The sequence below is a fragment of the Euprymna scolopes genome, chromosome 17 (assembly GCF_053919585.1).
Source record: "Euprymna scolopes isolate OS-2025 chromosome 17, ASM5391958v1, whole genome shotgun sequence".
In the NCBI taxonomy this organism is placed as follows: domain Eukaryota; kingdom Metazoa; phylum Mollusca; class Cephalopoda; order Sepiida; family Sepiolidae; genus Euprymna; species Euprymna scolopes.
This window is the reverse complement of record NC_136498.1, coordinates 128,719,539-128,731,743: the sequence shown is the minus strand read 5'-3', so window position 1 is coordinate 128,731,743 and position 12,205 is coordinate 128,719,539. Positions and strand designations below refer to the sequence as shown.

At 33.6% G+C, this 12,205-nt stretch overlaps 1 long non-coding RNA gene across 1 annotated transcript in view; it reads right to left on the bottom strand.

Annotated features, from left to right (window-relative positions):
• The window catches only part of LOC145296972 (uncharacterized), a 28,615-nt gene extending 20,739 nt beyond the window's left edge, over positions 1 to 7,876 (bottom strand). The window contains exon 1 of the long non-coding RNA XR_013870089.1: positions 7,555 to 7,876. This is a non-coding gene — a long non-coding RNA (uncharacterized LOC145296972). The remainder of the gene's footprint in view (positions 1 to 7,554) is intronic.
• Between the last annotated feature and the right edge of the window lie 4,329 nt (positions 7,877 to 12,205).

Below are 12,205 nucleotides of genomic sequence, written 5' to 3'. Positions count from 1 at the left end.
CAGAGGGAATGACGATTACATAGTGTGATACTGCCACTTCCATGCAACCATATTTGGTATTGTCTATTATCCATGGTCTCAACAACTCTCCCCGTTTGTGTCCATCGTTGCAGATGTGGTCCGTGCTGATTCTGCACCTGAATGGATTTGCCAATGTGAAGCTGTTGGAGTAGGCATGTTGTACTGTTTTTTGTTTAACACATGCCTTTTTGCCATCGCCCGTTCCCTCAATTTTTTTGTTTCTGTCCACCAATCGTGAATCCGGTGCTGCTTGCAAAGTATAGGAAGGTGATGCCTGACTGTTCGACCATATAACATCTTGGCTGGTGATAATCCGAGGTCCTGGTGGGGTGTGTTCCTATGTGCTATCATCGCCTGTGCTGCCTGATCGTGAAGTAGGTGGCCAGAGACATCAATGCAATCCATGAGCATTATTTTGGCTGTTTTTATGGCCATTTCAACTCAGCCATTACTTTGAGGATAATGTGCGAATGATATACATCTCTTTATGTCCCAGTCTCCTAGGAAAGATTTATATTCCAATGAGTCAAATGGTGGCCCTTCATTGGATGATATCTATGGTGCACCATATATGCAGAACCAACCCCTCAATGCACTGCATATAGCCGCAGCCTTTCCTGATGGTAGCAGGATAACTTCAGTCTAGTGTATCGGTCTACATATACCATGTAATTCTTCCCATGCATATCCAGTAAGTCTGTGACAGTGTTTGGAATGGAAATTCTTGGTTTGAGGGTAGCATTAGTGGTTCTCTCAGTTGAGATGGGGTGATCGAATTGCATTTTTGATATTGTGCCCCTGTTTGTTGAATACTAGTGTCTAGACCAGGCCAAAATAATCTTTATCTAGTGTTAGCTAAAATCCCATTCACCCCTTGATGCACAGAGTGCAGTGTCTCTAATACCTCAGCTCTAAGCTGCTTTAATATCTCAATTTTATTGATTTTTATGGGTATTCCTTCTAAACAATATAGTTGGTCTGCCACAGCCCAAAATTGCCAGACTTTCAGTAGCAGTTCATGTCAGGACTTTAGGAACCTGCCTTGTATAAATATTGTTAACGTTCAGTATTCCTCATCAGTGGACACAGCTGCCACGATTCTATTCCAGGATATAACTTTAAATTTGGGGTCGTGTGCATATGCAACTGTGATTGCTACTTGCATGCCCCCCCCCCCTTGATCTGCTGAGTAGTACCAGTGATCCTTAATCTGCTATGTCTTGATGGTGTTTGGTATCAAGAAGTGCAGTCCGGTATGACATATATTTGTTTTTCAAGGAACATGCTTAATCTGGAACCTGTACATTAACAACCGTTCTTTGAAAGAAAACAAGCAACAGTTCTTTATGCTTTCCAGCATGTGATCTGAGAATATTTTTACCAGTGGCTGATGCTTTACTGTAACCAATAAATCTGGGCACTCTAAAACAAACATTCTACAAGACTGCAATCCATATTATCGATGTCAGAGCCTCACCTTCTATAGCAGAGTAGTGAGATTCTGCATTCTTTGTAAACCAGGATCTGGTCAAAATCATTTTCCAGTGATCCTCATCACAGTTAGGTCCTAATTCCATTGGGCATTGGCAGTGTTTCTGAAACAGAAAATACCCGATGCCAACCTTGCTATAGTCCGTTGAGAGGTAAGTTGCCCTGTTTGTTTCAAATTTTTTTACCCCTCCTCGATTTTATGAACAATGTTTTTTCAACTCTTTGAAAAGCTCATTCAAAGTAGCATCCCAATAGAATTTGCAGTCCTTTGTGCACAACAATTCTTGAAAGGGGGACATGGTATCAGCCTGTGAAAATGCATACAATACCTGGTCATGTCCAAACATGATCTCATGCTGATGATAGTCCATGGCGTCAGAAACTGAAGAATGGTTTCAGTCATTTTTTTTAGTTGACTTTACACCATCAGCCATTATTAAAAAGCTGGCAAATTCAGTCTCAGTAAATTGAAACTTATTGGGATTGAAGATTATTCCATTTCTGCCGCAATGGATGATATAGTCCACTGTGTACCAGAAAGCAGATTTCATAGTTTTATCCCAGAGAAGGGTATCATCAATGCAATGAGTCCTTCTGGGCATGTCTACCATAATGTCATCAAACCGGCAAGTGCACCCATCACTAGAGGTGTGGAAACCTTGGAGTGCTCTAAGGTACCAATAACAGCCCCACTCTGTTATAAATATGGTTGCATCTCGATCCATTGAGGAAAGCAGTAAACTGTGATATCTGTTCCATGCATCTAAAACTGTTTTCTCAGTTTGTGCAGGCATAACAGACACTTGGTTAAATGGGGACAGAGTGTGATGGGTTTCCCTCATTTTTGTGGAATTCAATTTTTGTAGGTCCACCGTTCTTTTTTGGTGACTTGTCCTTTTTTAGTGCGACCACCATCTTCAAACACCAGACCACAGGCATACCTGCTGGTACTGGCTCGATGATGTCCAATACAACATCCCTATCTAAATCTTCCTTCACCTTCCTTTTCCAATGATGGGGGACAGGAATGGGTATGTGTCCAGCTGATGGTTTCACTCATGGCTGTATAATTACTCATTGACTCCGTTGTCCACTCTGGTTTCCAACACACTTTTCGTAAGTGTCCAATAATTCCGCAATAATGGCATCTGAGTTCCCTCGCCAGACAGTTTTTCCATCCTTTTAGCCCATTATGGTGTGATGTCCTCCCATACCCTCCATATGGTTCATTTTGAGGGGTTCTGGGTTCTTCCCTCTCCCGAGGCAGTTCCTTGTCGAACGCTCATTTAGGCTGCTTTGCAAATAAGGACTCAATGTATCCATTATCTTTACACTAACCAGTCTGTGGAATTTCTGTTCCACTGTTATCAAAATATTGGCTTTGGCCAACAACTTGCACTGATGTTCTGTATTTGCAAGTCCAGCTTCAAGTTGGCCAGCCACCATGCCCTTCGAATAGTTTATAGTTAGTCAGCAACTCTTATTAGGACACTGGATAGTAAAATTGCAAAACCTTGTTTGGGACTGAAGCTTTGCTTAAAACTGTGTGGGACCCTCCCCTTTCTTGCTGTCTGGTACTGTGGAATCTATGTCTATGCAACTCTTCCTGTAAATTTTTCATCACAATGAGTTGTATATGCAGTAGAAGCTATTCTTTTGTGGCTATATAGAGAGTTTTGGGCCCAACTAACCCAAACAAAAGTCTGTTAACCTTGTTTGAGCAAGCCGTTCTTAATCCGTTGTGTATTTCCACAGAGTCAGATAAACCACACATTTTTTTTTGTTCCGGGTCCATGCATCAATTAATAAAGCTCAGCCTCAATCAATGTAACCATTTTCGACAAAAAGTCTATCCGTTTTTTTAGTGTGGGGTAAGTTCGACACATTTTCCTTGTCAGCGTGAAGCTCATTGTTTTCTTTCTGTAAATTTATCAACTGCTGAACTGCAAATAATGTTCATCATTGCATTGTCCTGACGCCATTACTATTCTAATTTCAGTAAGAAAATAATCCGGTAAAATACAAATACTGCAGAAATGGATCCTGTTCGTAGCGCCATGTAATGTGGACATAAAAGTCTACCGAGTGTAAGACTAATGCTGAATTTATAATACTGCAAAATGACCGGTATTTCACTTTTTTTCCAGCCCATCTCATCAGTCATTCCCATTCTCTACAATGAGATTATATATATATATATATATATATATATATATATATATATATATATATATATATATATATATAAAAGTTGGAAATGTCCTTTTTCATTCCAAGTTTATATATTTTAATAGTGAGGTACGCACATCTACTCTCTTTTTTACCACGGGGCTCTCTAATCTTTTGTATCCAACTACTAGGTACTGGCAAAAATCGCAAAAAAAAACTAGGGGGACATAGTTTTGAAAGCCAGCTTATCACAATTTTTTTGTAGGTTTCTGATTATTTTTTTTACTGTATTTGAAAGATTAAATTCTAAAATTAATTTCTAAGGGGAAAAAAATATTTGTACACGTGGGGGAAAAAATGTTATGATGAAAAATGTTTTCATGCCCACATTTCGAAGCTGACAAATTCAGCTAAATTTTGAAGTTAAATAAATTCATTGTGAAAAGAAAAAGGGTGAGAGTGGTGGTTTCTTTTTCCCCACCTGTGCATTCATACATTCCTATCATGAACGTTTGTATAATTTGTACCTTTTTAATTTAATTATTTTTCTGTGTTCCTGTTTTTAAATTAAAATTTTTCTTTTTATTTCAAGATTATATAAAAACTATGTTACGCCAAAAGTTTCACATTCATACAAGCAAGGAAAATATTAGAATCTTACATATAAAAATGACATTAAACATGTAATCTAATAAAAGTAGAAATATTTTTTACAATTGCAATTTTTTGTGTGAAAATAAATAAACAATGTTTAATTCAATGATAATATCGGTAGTTTGAGAAATTAATCTTTCTTTGAATTATATTGAATTCATTAATACAGATTTTAGGGGGTGTAATGTTTCTGTAAAAATTAATTTTTCTTTTTTATTATTACAATTTATGATGCTTCATTTTCGTAAAGCAAAAATAAATTCACTCATCTTTTTTGACTACTGAAAACCATAATTTTAGTAAACATGTTTTTTGTTTAAACAAAATAATACACTGCTACTAAGATTCAAATAAAATTAATGGGTTCATTATGTTCCGTGATCATTATTAGAAAAACTAAAAAATTTTATTAAAATTGGTTAATTTCCCAATTTTTGGTGAATTTTAAAGTAAAGAGAGGGGTCAAAATGTTTATACATTTTGCACGTACCTAATTTTAACTATTTATCACATTTTCAACAACATTTGGATTTATCGTATTTATTTACTGAAAATGAAATAAATTTGGAAACACAGACATAAAGATATGCTATTATCTGCACTTACAATTAAATCTTCAAGGTGATTTGCAAGTATGGCCAACTCCGAGTCTGGCTGTATAGGTGTGAAAACCTTGATTTGAAATAAAAGTTGTCCAGTTACCAAACTGGACTTCCTCTTTTATTATAAAATAAATAAATTGACATGAAAGAAAATATGTAAAACTTTTGTACACATTGGTGCTTATGCACTTTTTTTACCACACTATTTTTAAAAAGGTTTTCAGTTTAAATTCAGGTTTCACAATATCTTTTTATTTATTTATTATTAAATTGTTAGGGGATGGGGAAACACAGAATAGTTACAAAACACCTTCCCCTCCCCATGTTAAGTATAACTTTCAAAATAATAAGGTTATTATTTCAGCATGATAACAAAAGTGCCTGAGTACCTACACATTTTTTTTTACATATATTTTATAAATATATATTTATCGGCAAATTTAAACTAAAATAGGAATTATGGTTTTGTAAGCAGGACATTTATACATCAGTAAGTGATTTTCAGTACTTCATGGGGAATGTGGGCCCTGCGTAAATGGTTTTATTTTTTAATGACTGCTCCTTGGAATGCGTAAAAGGTTTTCTTTCACTTTCTTTGTGTATATCTCATACAGTTTTTTGTTTAATCGAGCATGTATTTATTTTATTTTTTTAATGTTTTTTACTTCCATAAGTAATTTTGATTCATATTTTTTTTTTATTTTTATTATTATATTTTCTTCACTAAATATTTTTTATTTTTTGCTACATTTATTTTTTTATACATATTCAAATAATGCTTCTGTCCCCCTTTTTTTAATCTTTTTGGCCTCAAATAGTACCTTTCAAAAATCTTTTGTGATTAAATTTCAGTGAGCAGTCATGAAAAAATAAAACTGTTTATGCAAGGTCAACGTTCCCCGTGAAGTACCCGATTTTCAACTGACAATGGTCAGGGTCACCCATAGTGCCGAATCGACATCTTCAAAAATTTTTTTTTTTATTCATTATTAATTACTTTTAAGAGATTTATGTCTATATATTCCCAATTACTAGGTGTGTCAGAATTTGGGGGGAATTTTTGACACTCCTAACACAAAACTGCAAATGAAATATTAAAAAAACTCATAATTTCTCTTTTTAAAGTGGGTTGCTTAATTTCTTTATGGAATATATTTCCAAAATAAACTATTAAAGTTTTTTAAAAAATAACAGAAATATGATTTTTTATTTTTTAAATAAAAGTGTTTACAAAGTGCGTGCATGCACTCATGCAGCCATTTTTTTTTTCACATAATGAAATGAATTGAATTTTACGAGTTAATATTTTTCAATTTTTTTTCACTTTAAAAATCTATCAAAATTATTCTATTGGTTCAATTTTTATGATATTTGCAGGCTTAATGTGAAATTTTATGCTCTTTCAAATAAACCGAATATAATATTCTAGACAAGCGTTTTTTTTTTTATTCACCCCCCCCCCCATTTTGAAATGTCTATTAAAATGCAAATAATTAATTTCTCACCTAAGGTTTATATATCACAAATTGAAGATAAAAGAGCAATAAATAAAATAACATAATTTAAAACAAAAACAAAGGAATAGTTATTTGCAAATTTACCAGTAAAGTCAAAAGTTTAAAACCTTTTTTAAAAAAAAAAAAAAAACACGTTGATTTTCTTCTTTTTTTTTTTTAAATGGAACCTCATATTTTGAAAATATTGTCCAGTAAATATTAAGCACTTACTATAATTTTTTCTATTTTATTCAATGTTGTTTATTTTAGATATTAAAAAAAAATTTAAATAAAATATTATAAATCAAAAACTCATGTATTTCTTTAAGAGAATAAAAAAAATGGAAAATTTGTCGAGGGGTTTGTTTATAAAAGTAAACTTACTTATGAGTGAATATGATCATTTTTCAAGTACAGTGGCCCATATTTACTACCTTTGGTTGACAGCAGCAAACACATGCCAAAAATAGAAAGAGGAGATTAATTATGGTGCTTTTAGGCCAACTTCTCAACAAGGAAAGGGAGACAAACCCGCTTTGTGACCATCTAATATGACAATTCAAAGTCGCAGTATTTTTTAATCCTTGCGTAAAAAATTATTTTATTTAAAAAGTACATGGAATATAAAATATAAATATGGATAAATTTTTAAAAATGAAGAATGGAAGTACCCATTGATTAGTATTTTTATAGGTAAGTGATTTTTTGGAATTTATATATATTTATTATATTCGAATAAGTAAAAATTCGTTGATTTTCTTTAAATCTTTTTTAAAGAAAACTGATTTAAAAATAAACAAATATTGCATATTTTGCTATTAAACCTGTTATTATTTTAAAATTTGGTCTCTGCTCCTTTTGTTGAAAAAAAAATTAGCGTTTAAATTACATTTTTCAAGTAGTTATAAGCTTCGAAAGATAGTAAGTCTAATTATTCAAGTTTTTATCACGTATTTTTAAAGGCGACTTCTCACACTGCTGCCCAATTACCGATATTTGTCCTCGCAAACTCATTGCACAATGCCTCGCGAATAGAGAAAATAAAATAAATAAATGCTTGGAAAATTAATAAACAACATATTTTAAAAAACAAAAACTAATTAAAAAAACATACAACTTACTTTTATCCAATCTTCTTTCGTTTGTTTTAAATAAAAACACGGCCGAAGGATTTGCGAATTTGTTTGCGTGCTGGGTAAAACGTGTTCTGCAGGGAAATTTCAAAATGGCGACGATGAAGAGCAATTGCGCAGAAAACTTTAAAAGTACAAAAATAAAAAGAACATTTCAACAACAATGTCATTTTTTTTTTTTTTTTTTTTCAGAATTAAAAAGCACACTTATTTTTAATTTTATTTATTTGAATATTTTGCTTCTTTGATTAAACTTTTGAGAATAAATCTGTAACTAACTATCTCAAGGGAGGTGACCAAGGGCCATTTTTTTTTTCGCTTAGGGGAAGGGAGCGCCAAAGGGAGATAACTCCCATCACCGCTTAAAGTTTGTCCAAATTTGACGAGATTGTTTTTAAACATAAGCAAAAAAATTACGTTGATAAATATATTAGGGGTAAAATCCCTTCAGAGCGTATTGAGGTTATATGAGAATATAAAGCTGCGTACGCATTATAAATGTTTATTTTCTGTTTCTTATATTATACATTAGTACATTAGGGGTCATTTTAAGTTAAAAGTTTATTTACTGCGCCCATCCCATCTGAACTAGAAAAAAATCATGATTAAAATGTGTATGTCTTGTGTAAATAACTAACGATGAATATGTAATATGGCCGACGTTCAGAAAACCAGATCGAGCGTACCGGAAAACGAAATGAGACCAAATTGACAATTCAGAAATTCTAAAAGAAACAATTTAAACAAATTTTGGGTTTGTATTACTGTACACATAGATTCGAAAAAGTTGTCAAAAAAACAAATATATAACAAATAAATGCTATCAAAGGCAAGATAAGTTACTTTTCTGCCAAACTGGATATATTTTTTGTGTTTTTATTCAATGTAACATATTTATTCAGCTCGAAAAACATACAGTGTTTACCGATGTATTCGAAAATTCCAAATGGCGTCTCACACCCTCTTTAACACCGTAAGTATGGAAAAAGGTGTTATAAATAAAAAAAAATTATATAAAATACTATTAAAAACCCGCCGAATATATGTCAGCCTATGTCACGGTAACATATATTGAGCGAGTTTTTAACAGTATTTTATCCGTTTTTTTTTTTATTTATAACATCTTTTCCCAAATTTACCGTGTTAAAGAGAGAATCAGACGCCATCTTAAATGTTCCAATACATCGGTAAACAATGTATGATTTTCGAGCTGAATAAACATGTTACATTGAATAAAAACACGAAAAATATATCCAGTTTAATAGAAAAGTAACTTATCTTGCCTTTGATAACATTTATTTGTTATATATTTGTTTTTTGACAACTTTTTCGAATCTATGTGTAGTGTACAGTAATACAAACCCCAAATTTTATTTTCTACTTATGTAGAATAAATGAAACAACAACAAAAGAAAACATGAAAGATAATTATAATTAATTAATTCATTCATTTGTTTACAAATGTTTTTTTAATTTTTTTTTCAAATGTTTAAAAAAAATTTTTTTCCAATAATTATTAAAGCATGTGCGAGACTAGAAAAGGCTCGCACAAAAACACGCGTTCACATCTCAAGCCATTTTTCTTGTCATATACATACACGCACACATACACACACGTAGATATATTCACGTTCACGTACATACACTCACATTCACGTGCATACACACACGCTAATGTGCGCACACGTACGCACACATGAGCAACGTCACATCCCCTTCAAAGGAAATCCACACATGCGCAAAAGACCACCGGAAACAACTATAAAAGCAAGAGCAATAAGCTGCTTCCTTCTTTTCGAACCAGCTTCCGACCTGAATGGTCGATGGACCAACCACTCGCCCTTTCATGACGCACGCGCTTCACGCCACCTGCTACTGCGTGGGGCAAGAGTCAACAGACAGTACGTACACTTTACACGTTTTCTCTCTCCATGAACTGGATTGACTTTCTCACTCTTTTTTCCCTTTTGCTTTGGTCCATCAACCAGACAAGTTCGCGTCCACAGCTAGTAGCCTGAAGACATTTCCACGTGGACAAGTACCAACATGTGCGCACAGCTTTACTGATGTCAACCCTCTATCTTTTTCTTTGTCTACACGCTGGACTGTCATTTCTCGTTCCACTACATTACTCACTCCTCTTTCCACGTGCGGACATGAACACGCGTTACACCTAAAAAACTTCATTTTTCAACAGAAAATAAACGACATGTTTATTTTATCCAGCAATTGAGTTTTGTTTCCTTCTCTCCATTTGTTTCATTATTTTCTTTTGTAGCGAGTTAGGATATTTATATCCTGGTCCGCAACAAGCAAAAACACTTGTGTTCTCGTCGAGTAAGTTTCTTTTTATTCAAGAAAATAAAAGGTACTCATTTTTGTTTATCGCTACAAGTGCTAATCTGGGTTTGCACCAGTTTTCTTGTTAATAATTACCTATAACTATCATCTCTGGAAAAAAAGAACATGCCCCCCCCCCCAATAACATTCATAAAAACGCAAAAAAAACATGGCAAAAAAGTATCCCTCACCAAAAAAAAAAAAAACACGGCAAAAAATATCCACCCAAAAAATAAAACACAACAAAATAATCCAAAAAGCGCAAAGTTCAAGCAAAAAAAAAGGCTAAACTTCTTTCCTTTTCAGATTAATGAATGCTCCCTCGAACGAACTGCGTACAACATCGGAGCCAATGCGTGTACAATCAACCAAAATAACAACTTGCTTAAATTATTTATTTTAAAAACATTACCCATTAAAGTTTTTTCATTTTAGAATTTTCGAGTTGTCAATTTGGTCTCATTTCAGCTTCCAGTACGCTCAATCTGACTTTTTGATCACCCGTCACCTGGTCTTCAGAACGTCTTCTGAACGTCGGTCATATTACATATTCATCGTTAGTTATTTACATGAGACATACACATTTTAATTGTAATTTTCTCTTGTTCAGATGGGCGCAGTACATAAACTTTTAACTCGAAATGACCCCTAATGTACTAATGTATAACATAAGACACAGAAAAGAAAAATGTATAATGCGTACACAGCGTTATTTTCTCATATAACTACAATACGCTCTGAAGGGATTTTGCCTATCTTAGTTTTTTTTTTTTTTTTACTTATTTTACAGAGTTTCTGTGTCCTTTTTTAATCCACTTTCATTTTGTCCTTTGTTAATCAATTTTTCGTTTAAAGGACCCCCCCCCTCTTCCCATCGTGTCCGTAAACAGGTAAATGGCGACGATAGATTTGTCTCATTAAAATTTAATTTTCCTCTGTAAAAACAAAATCAAAAAAAAAAAAAACTACTTGATCAAATTAAGTGAAATTTTTTTTGGAGAACTTCATTTCATAACGGATATGTACAATATAACCTTTTTCAATATTTTTATTGTTTTAATGTCTTGATTAAACTGTACAAATACCTTGGAGGAAAACGAGCTCCCTAAAAAGGGGCACTCTGGTAGTTGCAAAAATCGTTTCCTCTAAGGACAAATAAACTTGAGTGTAGCATTAGCACAGATACTACACTGGGATCTTAGGGCAATCCAACATATATTTTGAGACATTTTCTTCTTGTATTATTTCCCGTTTTCTAGACGGTAATAGCGGATTTAGCGTCCCCGACGAAATATCTTCCAACAGATATTTTAACTGAAGGAATTTATTTGTAATATTTGTAGTATCAGTATTTGTATTATTATAAAAAGTTTGGAGTAAAAATGATAATTTGCTGTAAAAAATTTTTTTAAAGTTTTTTTAAAAAGCTTATTTATTTTTAAGAATGTCTCAAGTTATATGCCGAAATGCCATACATTATTTAAGTTTTAAGCATTATTATTATTATTATTATTATTATTATTATTATTATTATTATTATTATTATTGTTGTTGTTGTTGGCTCAGAATGAGCTTTCACACAGGTCGTCAAAGATCTCTCCTTAAAAACAACCTGTGGTGTTCCCTGGAAGCTGTGTGACAACAACTCTCCCCAGATTTCCATACTCTCCACCTCTTTCCATAACACTTGTAAATCAAAGGCTGTAAATGACTAAGTAACTTCTCTCTGATTCTCTCTCCTCTGATCTTGAGCATGTGGTACAATGGGGAAAGAGGTGGTTGGTTACTTTTAATGCATCTAAAACCAAGCGTCTATTTTCACATTATCAACGCTCTGAGACCCATCTGGCATCAATTGAAATGAATGGCTCTCGTCTCAGGGAGCCTCCATGTTTTGACAAACTTCTGGGCTTGACCTTTACTCCTGATCTAAAATGGAACACGCACATCAAATCCATTGCCAAGGTCGCTGGAAAAATGGTGGGATCCTTCTATCGATCCAGTAGATATCTCACTGCTGATGCAATTCTCTACCTATATAAAAGCCAGGTATGTCCAAGGATGGAGTATTGTTGCCACATCTGGGCAGGAGCTACTAGAAAGGACTTATCCTGCCTTGACAGAGTTCAAAATAGACTTCGTAGCCTAGCAGGGGATGCCATTTTCTCTATCCTGCAACTTCTTTCTCACAGAAGAAATGCTGTGAGCCTATCTCTGCTCTATCATTATTTTCATGGCAAGTGCTCGTCTGAGCTCCAATCTATGGTCCCCTCTCACCAAGCTTTCACGAGAATCGCTC